General features: G+C 43.1%; 1 protein-coding gene across 1 annotated transcript in view; it reads right to left on the bottom strand.

Annotated features, from left to right (window-relative positions):
* The window catches only part of LOC122797638 (coiled-coil domain-containing protein 178-like), a 1,250,322-nt gene that overhangs the window by 62,726 nt on the left and 1,168,465 nt on the right, over positions 1-19,131 (bottom strand). The window lies entirely within an intron of this gene.

Genomic DNA, 19,131 nt, shown 5'->3' with positions numbered 1-19,131 from the left:
TTCTGTAGCCTCCAGATATAACGGACTGCACCCATTTGTCTTTTGTTATTTCTTGCCAGGCTCTTGGGTACAGTGATAATCTTCCCCCGACTGCCTCCAGAGGTAGGCAGTCGGGCAACCCTTCAGGGATGCTGGAAGGGCTTGTCAGAGAAAGATTCTCTGCTGCCCTGGTTTTGCGGACCCCCTCTGCCACGAGGGTGGTATCTGTTATTGTTCCCTCCTCTGCCCCTGGAAGGAAACTCACCACGTGTGTCTGGCAAGGCTCCCTGGGACTTCCGGAACCACATCTTTCCACTCTTCTGACCCTTGGGATATGGTCTGGAAGGAGTGGAAAAACAGACTCCTACGGCAGAGAGAGTCTTTCCTTCCTGCTCACACCTGGTAAGGGTATCCTTCACCTGTGATCCAAAGAGAGAGGAACCATCAAAAGGGGTGTTGGTGAAAGACGCTCTGAAGGGTTCCGCAAAGTTACATAGCCGCATCCAAGCGTGCCTCCTTAGGGCCACGCCTGTGCCTGCAGCTCTACTCGCCCCATTGGCTGCATAAGAAATGAGCCTCATGGAGGAGTTTAGCACTGAGTTAAGAGTCGCCAGCTGGGAGGCTGCCTTAGCCTGGGCCCCCTCAGCTGATGGATTTTGGAGGGTATCTCCAAGCTCTTTCAGAAGATCCCTCTGAAGGCGGGTAAAGTGGCACAGGTAATTCAGGGACCACATAGAAAAGGTCGCTGAAGAGAACATCCACTTCCCATATCTGTCCATCATCCTGGACTCCTTGTTAGGGGGATGGACAGATGAAGAAGTTTCAGCCAACTCCTTCTTTGTGGCCACCGCTACCACCATGGCAGCAACGGGGACACCTTTGGTCAAGAACTGTTTGTCCTGCGGTGCAGTAATGAATTTAGTCTGTCTTCTAGGGGTCGGTTCCACTGTATCTGGAGCCGTCCATGCCTTCTGAGCCACCACAGACATCAGTGGGTTGAAAGGCGGAGACACCCAAGAGGTGGAGGGTTGGGATCCAAACGCGTCCAGGAATACCGACTCATCCTCAGAAGGGCTTAGGACAGTCCAGTTCCCCCCCTGCCTAAGCATCTCAAGGATGTCTGAGAAGGAGACATCTTCAAAGGGGGATCTTGGGGACCCTTCCGACTCCTCTAAGTCAGTATCCGACGTGACAGACCCGGGGGAGTCAACATGCTTCCTCTTGCATTTCCTCTTGCGAGGTGGCTCCTCTGAATGGTCAGAGCAGGCCTCGGAAGAGGAGGATACACCCAAAGGGGTGTCCCGGAGCACTGGATCCCCACGTTTAGGGTCTGGAAGAGGGGCAGAGGCTGACACAGGCACTCTAGGGGATGAGCCGATGGGGTCGATCGTGGGACTGACTCTGGGGCCAGTACACTCCTCATCACCTCGAAGGCATCCCTGCCCGGATGCAGAGAAGGCTCAGACTCCGAAGAAACCAGAAGCCCTCCCCGCACCGAGGGAGACGGCTCCGAGGCAGATGTGGGAGCCGAGCTCACCAGCGCCGAAGCACCGAGAGGAAGAGTGGGGTTGGACAAGGGTCTGATGCCACTTGCCCCCTCGGAGCCGACCAGGGAGTCTCGGCGCTCAGATCCCACCAAGGTCAGTACCATGGAAGGGATTGGAGCCGACGACAGAACCGAAGGAGAAGGTATCAGAGCGGACAGTTCCACAACTCGAACCCCAATGAACTCCGGCTCCAAGCTCAAAGGATGAGTCAGAGGAGGAATTTCTATAGCTGTGGATGGAGCCAACGCCTGATGAGGGGGGCTGGACAACATTTTGGCTAGGGCCTGCGATTTTAGCAGCCTACTGACCACTCTTTCCAAGTCATGGTCCAAAAGTCTTGAGGACAGAGAAGAGTGTGATGAGCGGTGACTACGCTCTGACTGGAGCAGAGGTGATTTTGGAGCCGAACGTATGGACTCCAAGGAAGGGGACCTTGACCTTTTTTGACTCTCAGACGGCTCCGAAGAACATGTCGGAGCCAACTGGGAGGGAGGAACATCGGTTCCAGCCAGAGCCGACGAGATGGTAGGTACGGCTTCACCCAATGATGGCTCCGAGCTGGGAGCCGAAGGTTTAGGTGGCCTAGAAGATTTCATGGGCTGAGCCTTCGCCGGTGAATCTTGGGGTTTAAGTAGACCCCTCAAGATCAATTTGTTTTTGCGCTCCTGCAGGACTCTTGGACTGAACGCATGGCAAATCAAACAAGAGTCCTGCAGGTGCACGGCACCCAGACAATAAACATAAGAAGTGTGACCATCTGTCAGAGACATCTTCTGACAGCATGAGTCACACTTCTTGAATCCAGATGGCTTAGGATCCTTGGACATCCTAACAAAAGAAAAATCCAAGGAAAAACACACACACAAAAAGGTTAAGGTAACAAACTACAGTAAAAAACGGACAGTTACCAGAAGCACTACACTACAAAAAACTATATTGAACTATAGCAAAACTAACTAACTTTAACTTTTTTTTTATTTATTTATTTTTTTTAAAGAGAAGGGAAGAAAAAAAAAGGCTATCCTCTAACTTAAACGGACACCTTTTTGATATAAGGTAATCCTCTAACTTAAACGGAAAACCTTAAGAGAGAAGAGAGGGGGGAGGGGAACTCTCTAAATGACTAAAGGTTTCTGAGGAAAAAAACAAGGATACAGATACGAACACTCTACGATTATCAAAATCTATTCTAACGATAACTTCTATGCTAATTTTAACTAGTTTAAGACAGAAAAAGACACAATATAAAGGTTTTATACAACCTGAGCCAGTAGAGCAACCTCACAGCTGAAGCGGCAAACGAGATCTTGGTTTCTAGCGCCAGGCATCATGGGATATGGGGAGACCTCGAGCCAGTATGTAGCTCTCGAGCTTTAGAAGATGGCCGAGTCGGAGCCGAAGATCGGCTCCGAACCCAACCAGCAAGAATGAAGGCGAGATAGACAACTTAACATATTATGTTGCTGTTCAGCTTTAGTTTTCCTTGCATCTTTTCAACATACCTTCCCTTACAAAGTAAGCGCAGTAACAACCATTTAGGAAATAACTCAAATAAGCCAGAGCCCAAGAATTCATAGGGTAATAGATGTTTTGAGATGTATTTTAGAGAATTTTCCCAACCTTTTAATCCAATGGTGACATAAACAAAAACATGAGTAAGAAAAAAAATTCAGTCTTTTTTTTTTTTCAAGGAAGACTTAAGTTGCACCCAAGGCTTTATGTTCAAAGATGACACAACAGTATCGCACAATGAACTAATAAGCCAGTTGTTGTCTGGACACACAGGCCCAATCTGGGAATGCCCTGTTTTCTTAACTCCCAAAAAATACTGCCTATGCATCCCTCTGGTATTAGACTGGAATGAAGGCAAAGGTTCAAATTGCTACAGTCATGTATTTCAAGTGACTGCTGACATACATATACAAAGCATGCATCCTCACTCCTAACCCTCAAAGGCAGCCACCTGTATAAGTGCCTGATGTGTGATTGTGAGGAAAGTGAAAGAAAAAGAAGTTATGTACTCACCATAACGTTCCATGTGTGTTGTCCATCTTCCCCTTCTTTCTTACTAGGATGGGTTCGGAAATGACTCGGCCTTATATACAAGCTCGAGGTCTTCCACTAGTTCGTGGCTAATCCCTATCCCAGCATGCACTAGGAAAGCTCCTCAGATCTTGTTTGCAGTTATAATACAAGAATGTAAAATAAAGGTAGTTTAATACCATAGAGAGCAATAAAGAAGGTCAGAGAATAATGATATGCAATTGCACCAACTCAGTCTTCCAGGAGTAAAAAGGCTTGGGGGAAGGATGGTGGGATGTAAGAATGAAGGCAAGGATGGACAATACACATGGAATGCTATGGTGAGTACATAACTTCTTTATGTGTTGTTGTCCTATCTCGCCTTCATTCTTACCAGGATGGGACAGCGTCCCTAGCACCATCTTTCTTGGGTGGCTAAAGGGAGAATATTCTTCAGAATCGTGGAACCAAAAGAGGCCCTATTCCTGGAGGCCAAATCAACTTTGTAATGAGTGATAAAGGTATGTGGTCTTGCCCACTTTGCCGCAGCACAAATGGTATCAATTGGTAGTATAGGCAGAAAGGTGGAAGAGATTACAATGGCTTTTGTAGAGTGGGCTTTAACTCTATAGGGAAGATCTCTGTTTTGAGATGTATAAACGAAGGTTATAAGTTCATAGGTTCATAGGTAGGTACCAGGCTATTGGCCCTAGGGCCTATACAACCCTATCCAAAAAGGTACCCTGGCTTTCGCCACCTAAAAAAATTATTTTCCTGTGCCCCTCTCGAGCAGAGCCACAGAGGTGATCCCCGGGGTGAATTTCCTTTTCCCCATCCAATCATCAAGATTTTTCTTGAAGAGTGCTAATGAGGAGCTTTGTTTGATATAAACAGGTAGTTTGTTCCAGAGTATGGGAAGTCTCTGGGACAAACATCTATCCCTCCAGCATGTGCTGTTTATTGTGATGACAAGGTTTAGGTCCCTAGAGCATGTAGCTCGGAAGGATTGGGATTTCTTTACGTGGAGCATGTCCAACAGCTCTGGGTTTGACATAGCTTTGTATGTTAGGCAGAGATCACCTCTGAGTAGGCGATATGCGATGGAGTAATGCTGTTATTTTTTGGGATGGTCTGCTTAGGGCATCTGTTTGAGGCCAGTAATCCTCTTTGTGAGGTATTTCTGTGGCCTTTCCAGTTGTTGTAGATGTCTTGTGAGGTACATACCAAAGGGGCATTGTACTCTATAATGGTTCTATTGAGTGATGAGTAGAGGGGAACAATGACCTCTTTTTTCCTGGATGAGAAACCTTTTGTGATGAGGTGTGCCACGTAGAAGGATTTCCTGACAATTGTGGTGATGTGATTATCAAAGGAGAGACTACTGTCCACCTGTGTCCCAAGGTCTCTTATCACACTTTTGGTGTTAAGTAGACTACCACCTATGTGGTAGCTCATGGGTACAGAGTTTTTACCAAAGGGGATGACAATGCACTTTTTGGCACTGAGCTTAAGGCCATGGCTTTGACGCCAGGCATCTGTCTCAGTGAAGCCCTTTTGTAGGATGTCCACATTGTTATGAGCTTCAATTATGGCTCCTAGTTTGTAGTCATCTGTGAACTTCATTAGCCAAAGACCTTCTGTGTTAGCCTGTACTTCAGAAAAGTAGATACCAAACAGGAGAGGACCCAGGACTGAACCCTGTAGTACTCCACTTGTCACTGGTCTGAAGTCGGATTTGGAGTCTGCTACTTTCACAATGTGGGTTCTGTCAGTGAGACAGTTGGCAACCCATCTTGTGACATAGGGATTTATACCTAGTTTAGTGAGTTTATCTATAATTCCAGAGTGGGGGATGGTGTCAAAAGCCTTGGCAAGATCTAGAAAGGCTGTGTGAACCACCTTACCCTCGTCTACGGCTTTGGTGACTGCTTCAAAGAAGTCAATCAGGTTTAGGAGACAGGATCTGCCTTTTACAAACCTGAACTGGGTGGGGTCCAGAGTTTGGAGATTACCAATGTCTTTGTTTATAAGTTCCATGATGATACGTTCCATGGCCTTGCAGACCAGGCTTGTTAGGCTAATGGGGCGGTAGTTCCCGGGGTCCATGGTGGCTCCCCCTTTGTGGAGTGGGATAACCGTTGCTGTGTGCCATTCAATGGGCACAAAGCCTGAGGTGAGGATATGATTGAACTTTAATGCTTAAATGGGGTGCCAGTTCATTCTGTAGTTCATGTAGAACGCAGCCTGGGATATTGTCAGGTCCCATGGATGCTGTGTTCTTGGCTTTGGAGAGTGTGGTTTTTACCTGTGCAGCCGTGACTACAGGACATTTGTATTCTTCCAGTATAGAGATGGGCCCTTTAGGGGGTGGGGGGGTAAAGTTATCACTGAACCTATCTGCCAGGATGTTTGCAATATCAGTTGGTTCTGTATATTTAGTGCCATTGTGCTGTAACTCAGAGCAGATCTGAGTGTTGCCATTGAGATTCTTGACATAGCTATAGAATGCTTTGTGGGTGTCATTAGAATCAGTGTCAATTTTGTTTTCATAACTAGCTTTGGAGGATTTTATAAGGGACCTCAGCTTCTTACTGAGGCTGACCAGGGAGTTCTTCCAGTCATGAGATTTTACTCTTTTTTGCAACAGTTTCTTTCTTCTGTTGTAGTTTGTTTATGGCAGGGGACCAACAGATTGGCTTCCTTTTTTTGGAGGATAGCATCTTAGTTCTGTTAGGGATAGCACGATCCATGCACTCGTGTAAGTGGTTATAAAGTGCAGTCTGAAAGCCATTCTGAAAGCGTCATTTTTGAGACCAGAGTACCTTTTGTTGAATCTGAACAAGATATAAATAGTTGGTCAGATTTTCTGAAGTCCTTAGTCCTGTGTAAGTAGAAACGTAATTGTCTATGCATATCCAGTTAGTGTAACATGTATTCTGCCTTATTTTTGTAATTTGGATAAAAGACTGGCAGCTCTATGTATTGGTTCAAATTTGATTCTGAACATACTTTGCATAAAAAAGAAGGATTTGTTCATAAGGAGACCCTGTCTCTATTGAATAGAAAGTAGGGGGGCTTTATTGACAAGGCTTGCAGCTCTTACACTCTTCTAGCAGAAGTAATTCCTATCAAGAGAATAGCTTTCCATGTCAAAAATTTGAGTTTGCAAGATGATGCTGGCTCAAACTGGGGAAAAATTAAATGAGATACGACAAAATTCAAGTCCCATGGTGCTGGAAGGTCTTTGATAGGTAGTCTTAATAATAAGATACCTTTAAAAAGACTTTGCATAGTCTGTGAGACATAATATTGAGGCCAGATTCACCTAAATGGAAACTGGATATTGCTGCTAGCTGAACTCTAATGGTAGCTGTGGCTTCACCTTCATTGAATAGTTTTGCCAAGAATTCTAGTATGGAATTTACTGGGGCAGAAAACATGTCAAAATGATTATGAGAAGCCCATAATGAGAATCTTGTCCATTTGCTTCTATATATCTTTCTCACTGAAGCCTTATGAGAACACATTACAATGTGTTTAACTGATGAAGAGAGGTTAGGAAACCTGGCTATGGTTGGAATCGGAGCAGCCAAGCTGTCAGTTTGAGAGTTTGAAGGGAAGGATGGGGCATTCCTGATGCATGAGTCAGAAGGTCCGGAACTGGGTCCAGAATCCAAGGCTCCTCCTGAAGAAGAGGCCACAGGAAGGAGAACCAGATTTGATGAGGCCAGTATGGGGTGATGAGTATCAAGTCCCTTTCCAAGTAACTGGCTTTCTGAAGAACTTTGGGTATTAATGGAAAGGGAGGAAAAGCGTAGAGGAGTCCTGAGGGCCAATTGTGTACAAGTGCATCCTTTGGCGACTCCTCCAGAGGGGGGATAAGGGCAAAGTAGCTACTGCATTTGGTATTCATGAATGTCGCAAAAAGATCGCAGCAAGGCTGGCCCCATTTGCGGAAAATCTTTTCCACTACTTCCTGTTTTAAGGACCACTTGTGAGGCATCAAAATCGCTCTGCTGAGTCTGTCTGCTATCACGCTGGATTTCCCCGTGATGTGTGTTGCTATCAGAAAGTGTTGGGAGGAGGTCACCCACTGCCATATTCTCAGGGCCGCTCAACAAAGAGGGTAAGATCTGGTTCCTCCTTGTTTATGTACCATACAGCTGACATGTTGCCTGTCTGTATTGCAATAGTTCCCAGCAGAAGAGAATCCTGGAATGCTTGCAGTGCCAGTAGCACCACTTTCATCTCTAGGACATTGATGTGCAAAAGGGCCTTGTGATCCTGCCAAGTGCCTTGGACTGCTGCCAAGTGCCTTGGACTGTCTTTCCAGGATAATGCCCCCCCCACCCTATCTGAACGGCATCCATGGTCACTGTGGCTAATGGATGCGGAAGTACAAACAGTCAACCTAGTATCACATGACTGGAGTAAAGCCACCAACGAAGGTCTTTTTTGCAAGATTCCATTATCAATATTTTGTGGGACATGGGCAGTTCCTGCATCGACCAATGAGTGGACAACAGCCACTGGAGAATTCTCATGTACAGATGTGCTAATGGAATCAAGGTTATTGCTGCTGTCATGGTCCCCAATACTTTTAGGACTGTCCTTGCTTGTGATTTTTTCTTTATAAGAAGATTTAAAACCTGATATCATAGAACATGCACTCTTTCTGGAGATAGTTTGGCCATTATCCTTGATGTATCCAATTATGCTCCTATAAAAATGACACACTGAGAAGGCAGCAAGGCAGATTTCTCATAGTTTATTGTGATTCCTAGGTGAGAGCAGAGCTGCAAGGTGGTGGTTCCCACTATTATTAGTAGATGCTCTGTGGTGGCGGTTAGGAGCCAGTCATCTAAATATGGAAACACCCGGAATCCTAGGTGCCTCAAGTCAGCCGTGACTACTGCCATACATTTGGTGAACACTCTGGTGGCTGTTGTAAGACCAAAGGGCAATGCTCAAAACTGGTAGTGACTGGCTCCCAGCTAAAAGTGGAGGTGTCTCCTGGATCACCTGTCCATTCTTATGTGCTAGTATGCATCCTGGAGGTCTATCAAGCACATCCAATTGTCTTGTCCCAAAAAGGGAGTATTGACTGCAGCATTACCATCCGGAACTTGGACTTTCTTGCAGATTTGTTTAGGTTGCTGAGATGCAGAATTGGTCTCCAGTCCCCTGGTTTTTTTGGAACTAAAAGATCCTATTTGGTCTGCAGGGACTGTTTGGCTGACTGTTTTCTTTAGCAACTTTTGAATTTCTAACGTTGCCTGTTCCCTTTGACTGGGTGGAATGTCTGGGATGTTTTTTATGTTTGGGATGGGGAAGGAAAAAGGTACGGAGTAACCTCTGGATATGATGTTTTATACCCACTTGTCTTTTGTTATTCGTAGCCAGGCTTGGGTACAAAGATAAGCGACCCCCTAGTGCCACCAGAGATGGGCAGGTGTGTCTCCCTTCAGGAGCACTGAAAGGGCTTACCACAGAAAGATTCTCTGTCGCACTGATTCTGCAGACCCCCTCAGCCACATAGGCAGCATCTTCCATTACTACTTCCCCCTCTGCCTCTGGGGGAAGATTCACCAGGTGTGTCCTGGAAAGCTCTCTGGGATTTTTGAAACCACATTTTTCCACTTCCTTTCTGACCTTTGAGATAAGGTCTGTTAGGTAGGGAAAAACATACTCCTACAGCAGAGAGAGTCTTTCCTTCTTGTTCACACCTGGTTAGTGTGGCCTTGACTTTGGGCCCAAACAGAGATGAATCATCGAATGGGGCATTCACAAAGGAAGATTTAAAGGGTTCCATAAAGTCACACAAGCATATCCAAGAATGTCTCCTTAGGGAAATTCCTGAACCCACTGCTCTGCTCGCTCCATCCACTGCATAAGAAATCAGTCTCATGGAGGAGTTGACCACTGAATTTAAGGCAGAGAGCTGACAGGAAACTTTCTCTGACACCCCTTCAGCTACTGAACCTTGGAGAGTATCTCCTAACTCCTTCAGAAGATCTCTCTGTAATCTAGTAAAGTGGGTAAGGTAATTCAGTGATCTAAGAGCAAAAGTTGCTGAAGAAAAAATGCGCTTTCCATATCTGTCCATTGTGCGAGACTCCTTGTTTGTTGGATGAACAGACGAAGATGTCTCTGAGAGTTCCTTCTTGGTGGCTGCCGCCACCACCACAGCATCTACTGGGACTCCTTTAGTTAAAAAAGTTTTTGTCTGAGGGGGAGGTGATGAACTAAGTTGGCCTCAGAGGAACAGATTCCACTGAGTCTGGAGACTCCCATGCCTTTTGAGAAATTAAATCCAGAAGTTCATCGAAAGGCGGAGACACCCAAGTGGTGAGTTGCAAAGGCCTTCAAGTACACGGACTCCTCTGCTGAAGAGTTGGTGGACTACCAGCCGCCTCTCTGTTTAAGTATTTCTAAGATGTCTCTAAAGGAGACATCATCAGGAGGCAACTGTGGAGACCCTTCAGCTTCATTGATGACTGTATACGAAGTGATGGACTCCTCTGGGGAGTTTAAATGCTTCCTCTTACATAACCTCTTCTGATGGACCTCTTCAGAGGGGTACTCTGGAGAGGTTTCAGAAGAGTGAGGGGACACCCTGTGGGGCATCCTGAGGCCTAGGATCTTTACATCCCTGTGGATGCAAGGGTATAGAGGCAAACACCGGTGCCTTTGGGGGAAGAATGTCCAGCGATGACAGTGGAGCTGCCTGTGGAGACAGCACTCTCCTCATCACATCAAAAGCCCCCTACCCCTAATCCAAGGAAACCCCTGGATCCAAAGAACCTGAGGGAATCCCCAGAATCAAGGAGGATGGCTCCAAAGCTGAGGTAGGAGTCGAGCTTAACCAAGCCAATGCCTGAGAGGCAAGTTCGGATCCGACAACTGTCCAATCTGACTCATCTCCCTTGTCCCGACTGGACAGCATCGGCTCCTAGACTACTCAAGCTCCGATGGAGCCATGGACATTGGAGCAATGATCGGCTCTGAAGATCCTGTAGTAGGCCTCGGTTCCGGAGGTTCCACCAATATCAGCTCTGGACATTCTGGCTCCAAGGTCGGGTTGGAGGAGAAATGAAAGCAGAAGGGGAGGATGAGGTTGGATCTGAAGCCCTTGGGGTTGGATCTGATAACAGCTTGGCCTTAATAGCCTCTGTACCACTCGATCCACATCATCATCGGATAGGCTCATGGAACACTGAGTGGAGGGTGCTAGAGACTTGGAAGGCTGGAGTAAAGGTGATCTAAGAGCAGGGCAAAATGGTTCCAAACCAGGCCCAGTTCTGACCCGAACTCTGCCGGCACCAAGACTAATGGTGCCAGAGCAGTAGATTTATTGGATCTGACAGCTTTAGGATCCTGTGTGGAAATTTTTGAAATCTTTTTGGAAGGCTCAGATGGAGCACTGGAAGAGGACGGTCTCTTCCCAGACTTGTCCAATCTTGAGGAAGGAGTCTGGTCAGAGTTTGAAGAAACTGGACCTTCTCGTATTGCTTCCGAGAAGGGGGGATTTTAAGATACCTCTTAGTATTAATTTGTTTTTCCTCTCCAGAAGAGCCCTGTGATTAAAGGAATGCCAAATTGAACAAGACTCCTAGAGGTGGACAGCTCCCAGGCAATATACACAAATAGTGTGGTTATCAGTTAGGGACATTTTCTGTCCACATTTCTCACATTTTTTGAAACCAGAGGGTTTTGAATCTTTAGAGGACATTGTGAACAAGGGATACGAAAAAAAGGCTAGAACATTTTTTAACAATAACTACAACATCAGCAACCACAACAGTAGTTAACAAATCAACTATAATTGTAAAAGAGAGAAAAGAGGGGAGGGCACAGCCCTCTAACTTAAAAGGGCTATGGTCAGAAGAGAGAAATAAGGGGAAGCCCTCTAACTTAAACAGGCTAAGGGTAAAGCAGTTCTCTAACTTAAACAAACTGACTTTAAAAATTTTACAGAAAAACAGAGGTAAGAAGAGCCCTCTAACTAAAATGGGCTATTAAAAGTGGAGGCCGGGATAGGGAAAAAAGGCCTAGAGGAAAATGACAGCCAACAACAGAAAAAATAGGCAGAACAAAATGGAAATAATGAAACTAACACCAAACTACTTATCTAGAGTAAGAATAATTAAGAATAAACAATTTCCAACAATATTGATAATAATCAATAGCATACTTAGCCAGAGCCAGTAGAACGAGCACCCAATCTTGTTTAGCAGCAAAGGAGATCTGGGGAACTTTCCTAGTGCGTGCTGGGATAGGGTTTAGCCATGAGCTAGTGGAAGACCTCAAGCTTGTGTATAAGGCCGAGTCAGACCCTGTGAAAAATGACGGCGAGATAGGACAACAACACATATAATGATTACAGTAATGTAATCTTTTTGTTTGCTCCTAGACAGTACACTGCTCCTGCACAAGCTATAATAAGCTTCTTTGCACACCTCTGAGGTCTGTGAGAAAAGTGAAAGAAACAATGACCACACTGTCCGCAGCCCAAACATAAGCTATAATAACCTCATGTGCACACCTCTAAGGTTTGACTGTGATGAAAATTAAAGAAGTAATAACTGTATGTCACCCCTTCACATAACTTACAGCAGCTTTCTGTACACACACACATCTGAGCAGGGTGAATGAGTGCAGCTGAGAGCAGGGGCCATTATCACCGTTATCCTAATAGGGTCATATCGCAGCCCTTTTCAAGTTAAAGAGTATAATCAAAAATAAATAAATTTTTCCTCCTCATTTTCCCCAACCAGCAACAGCTTTTGTGGGACCCCCACATAGTCAAGGATAATTAAGGGAGCCCCCGTATCCAGTTATACAGTCTGGGGAGGGGGACCCCGGACTCTCAGTAGATTTAAGTGTCTAAATGTTCTGTGATATATTTTATGAATTTATGCATTACTTTTCAAATATAATTGCTTATTAGCTACATTTTTTACTGATACACAGAGGAATAATGTATGTGTTGTAACATTTTGGGTCACTTTTATTTATTTCAGTGAGAAGTAATACAAAGCTTTCATTGTACCTGATTCCACAGACGTTCCTATTTTTTCTCATAATTTTGCAGTGTCCTTTGTAAAAAGTTTGATTTGCTTGTAAATCATTCCAGATTACAGACGGTCAATAAATCCAGACATCAGAATTTTATATTTATTGTCAAAAAATGTATGTTGATGCATAAGAAGTTATATTATTAAATTTTAGTTGAATTAGAGTAATATGTAAACTTGTTCATGATTTTGAGCATTTATGCTGTTATTATTGGTAATGTGCTGAATTCTTCTGCAAAGAAATTGAAAGTTATAATATCTCGTGTTCTGACAGTGTTTATAAAACTCCCTGAAAGAGAAAACAATCCCTGAAGATCAGAAGCAGAAGGTTTTCTTAAAGTCCAAGATTTGCACTGAGATCAGTCACTGACCTCTGTGTTTACCTTGCTTATGTTCAGTATCAGCTTTATCCTAAGAAACTCATATCACAGACCTGTTCAGGTTAAACAGCATACTCAGGAAATCAATACATTTTTTTCTCATTTTTCCCAAACCAGCAACAGCTTTTGTGGGGCCCCCACACAGTCAAGGACGATTAAGGGGGCCCCCTTGCAGCCACAGGTATGCAAGTACCTAAAGCTGGCTATGTTGTTATTTTAGTGGAGTGAATATCCACTAATAGGGTTTAACTAAGCCAGGGGCACTATGCCAGTGATAAAAATTTTAATGGAATTGTGAAGCCTGTTGCTTGATAAAACTCTGTTACTATAACCATATCTTTGACTTTTAAAGGAGATATTAATACAAGTTATTACCCAGCTGGTTTCTTAAGTACATAAGATTGCTGTACTAGCTTTTGTTGGTTTGACAAATATGTTACAAAATATCAAGGTAAGATAACTAGCTGTGGTTGGGGGCCCCCAAGAGCAAGGGGCCCCCAGCAACCACAGGGTTCGCTGGTACATAAAGCTGGCTATGACAAGGAGGAAGAAAGAAAAGAAGTAAACTTAATGGAGCAGTTATCTTTACAAGGCTCACTAGATGAACCAGCTCAGTGAACAGTGTACAGACCAAATTCAGAGGTAATGTTTGGACTGTCAGCAAAGAAATTCTGAGGATTAGGCATCCATACATCATATATGTACCTTGTGCCTTGAACACATATGTCTGATGTAAGGCACCTGAAAAGTGTAAAGGCTTTTATATGTTGGATGGACTTTAGGCTATCCACTAGAATATCCTGAGAGTAAAGAACAGTGCAACAGTGATAAGGAAGGACATCAAATGAGACAGTGTAATCTAGGTGACATTCCAGGAATACTAACTTCTGAGTCAAAATACAAATGGAGCTGGGCATATTTACAGATATGCTGGAGGGCTTGAATAAGTGAAGGAGATAGTCCATGGCTTGCTGAAAAGATTCCATAAAGGGGACAGCCTGGAGCCAGTCACAGAGGTATGGGAAAACCTTGTAACCTTGAAGTTGTAGATACTTTACTATGATAAGCATACAGTTGAAAAACACCTTGGGGGCTATGCTGAAATCAAATGGCAGGGGTCTGAGTTGGTAGTGACTCTTCCCAATTCATAAGCATAGCATAGGAATCTCCTGGACTCTTTCACTATCTTCATGTGAAGGTAAGCATTCTGAAGAGCCACTAAGCAAATCCATTAATTCATCCTGAGGCAGGGTAGAATTGATTGTACTGTGGCCATTCTGACCTGCGCCTTCTTCACAAATGTGCTCAGAATTCTGAGATCTAAAACAGGCCTGAGGATTTTTGTCTTCTTTAGAACCAAGAAGAATTTGGAATAAAATCCTGACCATTTCTGATCTGGTAGGACATCCTGGATGGCTAGTTTTGCAAGCAGAGAAGATACCTCTCTTGACATGACCTTTGTCCAGTTGGGCAGGACATTATCTGACAATGGATAACAAACTGGAGGGGAATTTTCCCAAAATAAATGATATAGTCTCTGGATATTATCCTTTTTACCCAATTTTCTTGAATTCTTTAAATGCTGGGAAAGGAGAGTCACACAACTTCCTCTAGAGTGGAGCAGATGGGCAGGCCTTCAAGGACTCTGAGATCTCCTGCTGGAGAAAGACTCACAAAATTGAAAAACACAAATTCACCAGCACATCACCAGAATATCTTTTTTTATTCAGTTAGCGATCTGGTACCTCAGCCTTTCGCCTTCATGGATCACAAAACATTCACATTTTAGGCTAGTTAATATACTTATTCATCCTAATTAACACAGACCGCTTGCATTCAATAATTAATTCATATTAAACATTTAAAGTGACACAGTATATATTACATAAATTCACTAACCCATCAATGTTTCACTACAAAAGTAAATATATTAATAAATAATTAATAAATAATTATTTACTATTGATTGTTGAATAATACAATTATTATTGATAATTGTTAAATTCCCAATTCCTGATTCAAGCCAAAGGGCTTCAAAGTTTTAAACTTTAAAATCATTCTAGTTACTAATTCAAGCAATTCATTAGTATAGTCCCCCCTCTAGTTAAAAGAGGCTTACCCAGTACACAAAATGTTAAACTGCTAGGGGAACCATTATGTTTAGCAAAGAAGTGTTGGGCAGCAGGACTAACTTCATTCCAGTTCCTGATATCGTTTAGATGTTCTAGTACCCTAATTCTAACCATACGTTTAGTTTGTCCTATATACCAAACATTAGCACAAGAACAACCCAGAATATATACTGCCCCTAATGATCTGCAGTTAAAGTATAACCTTGGAATAAATGTTATACCATTAATTATATTCAAATTCTTAACCCTGTCACATATACTGCAATGGCCACATGAAAAAGTGCCTTGAGCTACTAACATGATTTCCTTTCACAAAATTATAGTTTAATAGTTCTTTCAAATTCTTTCCCATCTTGTAAGAAAAGGTAATATGTTTTGGGAACAAATGGCCAATATTTTCATCCTCACTAACAATATACCAGTATTTTCTCACTATTTTAGTTAATTCCTTTGAAAAGGGAGAAAATCTAGTGACATAGAAAAGCTTCTACATCTAAAAGATATCAGGAACCGGAATGAAGTTAGTCCTGTTGCCCAACACTTCCTTGCTAAACATGATGGTTCCCCTAGCAGTTTAAAATTTTGTGTACTGGGTAAGCCTCTTTTAACTAGAGGGGGGGGATTATACTAATAAATTACTTGAATTAGAAACTAGAATGATTTTAAAGTTTAAAACTTTGAAGCCCTTTGGCTTGAATCAGGAATTGGGTATTTAACAATTATCAATAATAATTGTATTATTCAACATTCAATAATAAATAATTATTTATTAATTATTTATTAATATATTTACTTTTGTAGTGAAATATTGATGGATTAGTGAATTTATGTAATATATACTGTATCACTTTAAATGTTTAATATGAATTAATTATTGAATGCAAGCTGTCTGTGTTAATTCGGATGAATAAGTATATTAACTAGCCTAAAATGTGAATGTTTTGTGATCCATGAAGGCGAAAGGCCGAGGTACCAGATCGCTAACTGAATAAAAGAAGATATTCTGGTGATGTGCTGGTGAATTTGTGTTTTTCAAAGACTCACAAAATCCCTGATTCTGCAGACCTCCTTGGCCTCTGGGCCTGCATCTACTGAAGGAGTCACTTCTGCCACTAATGCCTCTGTATGGGAGTGTGCCAAATGGATGTACAGACTTTTGAATGCAGAGTGAACAAGGTCCTTTTTGGCTGTGTTGGTAAACTGTTTTGGGGTCTTGAATTTAATTATGATGGCCGAGAGAGATTTATCATCTTACTTACTCTTGTGCAACTTTTCTTTTACTCAGGGGCAAAACAACGATGAGCCATCAAAGAGAGCATTCGTGAAGTATGATTTAAAGTTCTCTGCAAAGTTGCAGCCAAGTGTAGCATCTCATGGATATGCCAGTTCTTGCTGCCCTGACCAATCCACCTGTTGCACTGTGCATTAAGCATATGAACAGATTTGTGATGCTGGACATGGCTGTCAAGGTAGTCTCAAGTTGATTCTTTGACTCCATGGTGAGAGAGTTCTTCACAGTAAATAACACCTGGTGGGACAAATTTCTCTGAAACCTGTTCATATGTGTGTGTGGCATAGTTCAGGGCATGAAAAGTAAAGGTACCCAAATTATGCACATGCTTCCTGAGGCTGTCCATCACGCAAGACTCTATTCAGAGGACAGATTACAGGTAGGCTTCTCGCAGAGTTCTCTTTTTCTGGCTACTACCACTACTGCTGGTAATTTAGACCAGTGTTGTTTCTGTTGGGGGGGGGGTGAATGATTTTATCTGATTTGCAGGGGACTGCCTTGCAGGCACTGGGTTCCCGCCATGATATCCTCACTGCAAAGTCAAGTAACATGTTTTCAGGTGGAACAGCCCAGGACATAGAATGTGTCATTTCAGAGGTCTCAAACAATACATCCACATCTTTGGGGGACTGTTCTATGGGCTAATATCTCCTCTAGTTCATCAATTCAAAAATTTTGCCAAGTAAGGCATCACCCAGATGGCACTGGGGGTATACATCCTTGACTTCCAATTCGGTATTGGGAAGGAGGGAGATTCCAATGTGGTGCCTATGTGTTTTCTCTTCTATGGTCTCTTTCTCAGATGTTCAAGGGATGACTCACCTCAGTCTTCAGGGGACCATATCTGCTTCTGAGCAGATGGTTTGGGACAAGAGAAACAAGTCTGACTTGTGGATGCCTAATGAGAATAAGATGAGAGTGCAGCAGCATGAACGGGTAGAACCATGACCACAGGAACCTGTAGATCTCATCTCAATGTTGAAGCTATGATCCTTCCCAACACCTGAAAAGCTAAGCCAACCTCAAACAGATCCAAAGAGGCCAATCCAACAAATAGATCTAACTCTCACTTCAGAGAAATGGATGTCACCATCAGAGGGACTCCTGGACTGAACCAGATGGTTGGCCCTGATGTAGGAATTGACACACTGGAATCAAATGCAGATAAAAGTGCTATCAAAAGCTAAAAATACTGCATCAATGACGTCTGACAACTTTACCTGGATACATATAAAATAGCATGAAGCATGATTTAGCCATACCACTAACAACACTGTTCAGTGTCAGCCTCCATACATGGGGTTTAAGCCATTCCTCTGCATAAGGGAGGACCTTCCACAGACAAAGGCAATTACAGACCCAAAAGTCTGACTAGCCTCATATTCAAAGCCATGGAAAGAGTTATGGAATTAATCAATCAGGAGACAGGGAACCTCCAAACAATGAACCTGTCTCAGCCTGGATTCATCAAAGGCAGGTCATGCTTACTCAACATGGTAAAATTTTTTTTGAAAAGGTCACCAAAGGAATGAATGAGGGCAAAATGGTAACAACCAAATACCTCAACCTGAGCAAGTGTTTGACAAAATTCCCCACTCTGGCATAGTAGAAAAGCTAAATAAACTGGGAATAAACGGCTATGACACACACTGGACTGTCAACTAGTTCACAGATAGGATGCAGATAATCAAAACAGGATAACTTTTATTTATTTATTTTATTTTTATTTAACATTTGTTTACTGGGAAATCCGACTTGGAATGAAGCCATTTTTCAGTGGAGGCCCAGGGAGAAACGCTCCAGACGCATGTCTTTGTGACATGGGAGGAAACTGGAGCACCCAGAGAAAACCCACATGAAAGCAGGGAGGACATGCAGACTCTGCACAGAAGGCACTCTAGCTGAGAATCAAACTAGACATCCTCTTGCTGTGAGACGAGAACGCTACTGCTGTACTACTGCACCATCCACTTACCTCCACAAAGAAATCAGTCACTAGGGGAATCCCCCAGCGTTCTGTGCTGGGAGCGCTCCTGTATGGCATCTACTTTTCTGAAGTAAAAGCAAGTACTAAAGGGCTCTGGCTAAGTTTGCGTATGAATGCAAGGTAGAAGCAGTCATTGAATCCCCAAATGACTTAATCATCCTGCAGAAAGGTTTGTCCCAAATAAAAAACTGGTTCCAAATTCATGGACTGTGACCAAATGACAAAAATGCATTATTGTATCCTTTGGAAAGCCATCTATCCCAAGGAACTACCGCATAGCCCCCCACCTACTTAGCTTTTATATTTATGAATCTCATTTCAATGAAAACTAACAATATAAACCAAAATTAGGAGGGGGCTACACCCCTCACAACCCCCAATGTGGAGGGCTGTGCCCCCCACCCCCCAAACTATATATACTAACTCGAGGATTGCACTACAGTGGGGAAAAGGGCATATACATTTTATTTGCCCAACAGTACTTACATTCAGTGAAATGTGATTCAGTGAAAAGAGCTTTCAGTGATTTGGTGTGTGTGTTATGAAATTTAGTGAAATGAGTTTTTAGTTAATCAAAGTAGACCTATATGTATATGTGTATATATATATATATATATATATATATATATATATATATATATATATATATATATACTTACCTGGAGTGGTAAGTTGGTGTTCCAGGATGTTGGTGTTCTCATGCTGTCGGCCTTTTT

This window comes from Protopterus annectens, chromosome 3.part1 (assembly GCF_019279795.1).
Source record: "Protopterus annectens isolate FY-2018-M chromosome 3.part1, PAN1.0, whole genome shotgun sequence".
NCBI lineage: Eukaryota > Metazoa > Chordata > Ceratodontiformes > Protopteridae > Protopterus > Protopterus annectens.
This window is presented reverse-complemented; position numbering and strand designations above follow the sequence as displayed.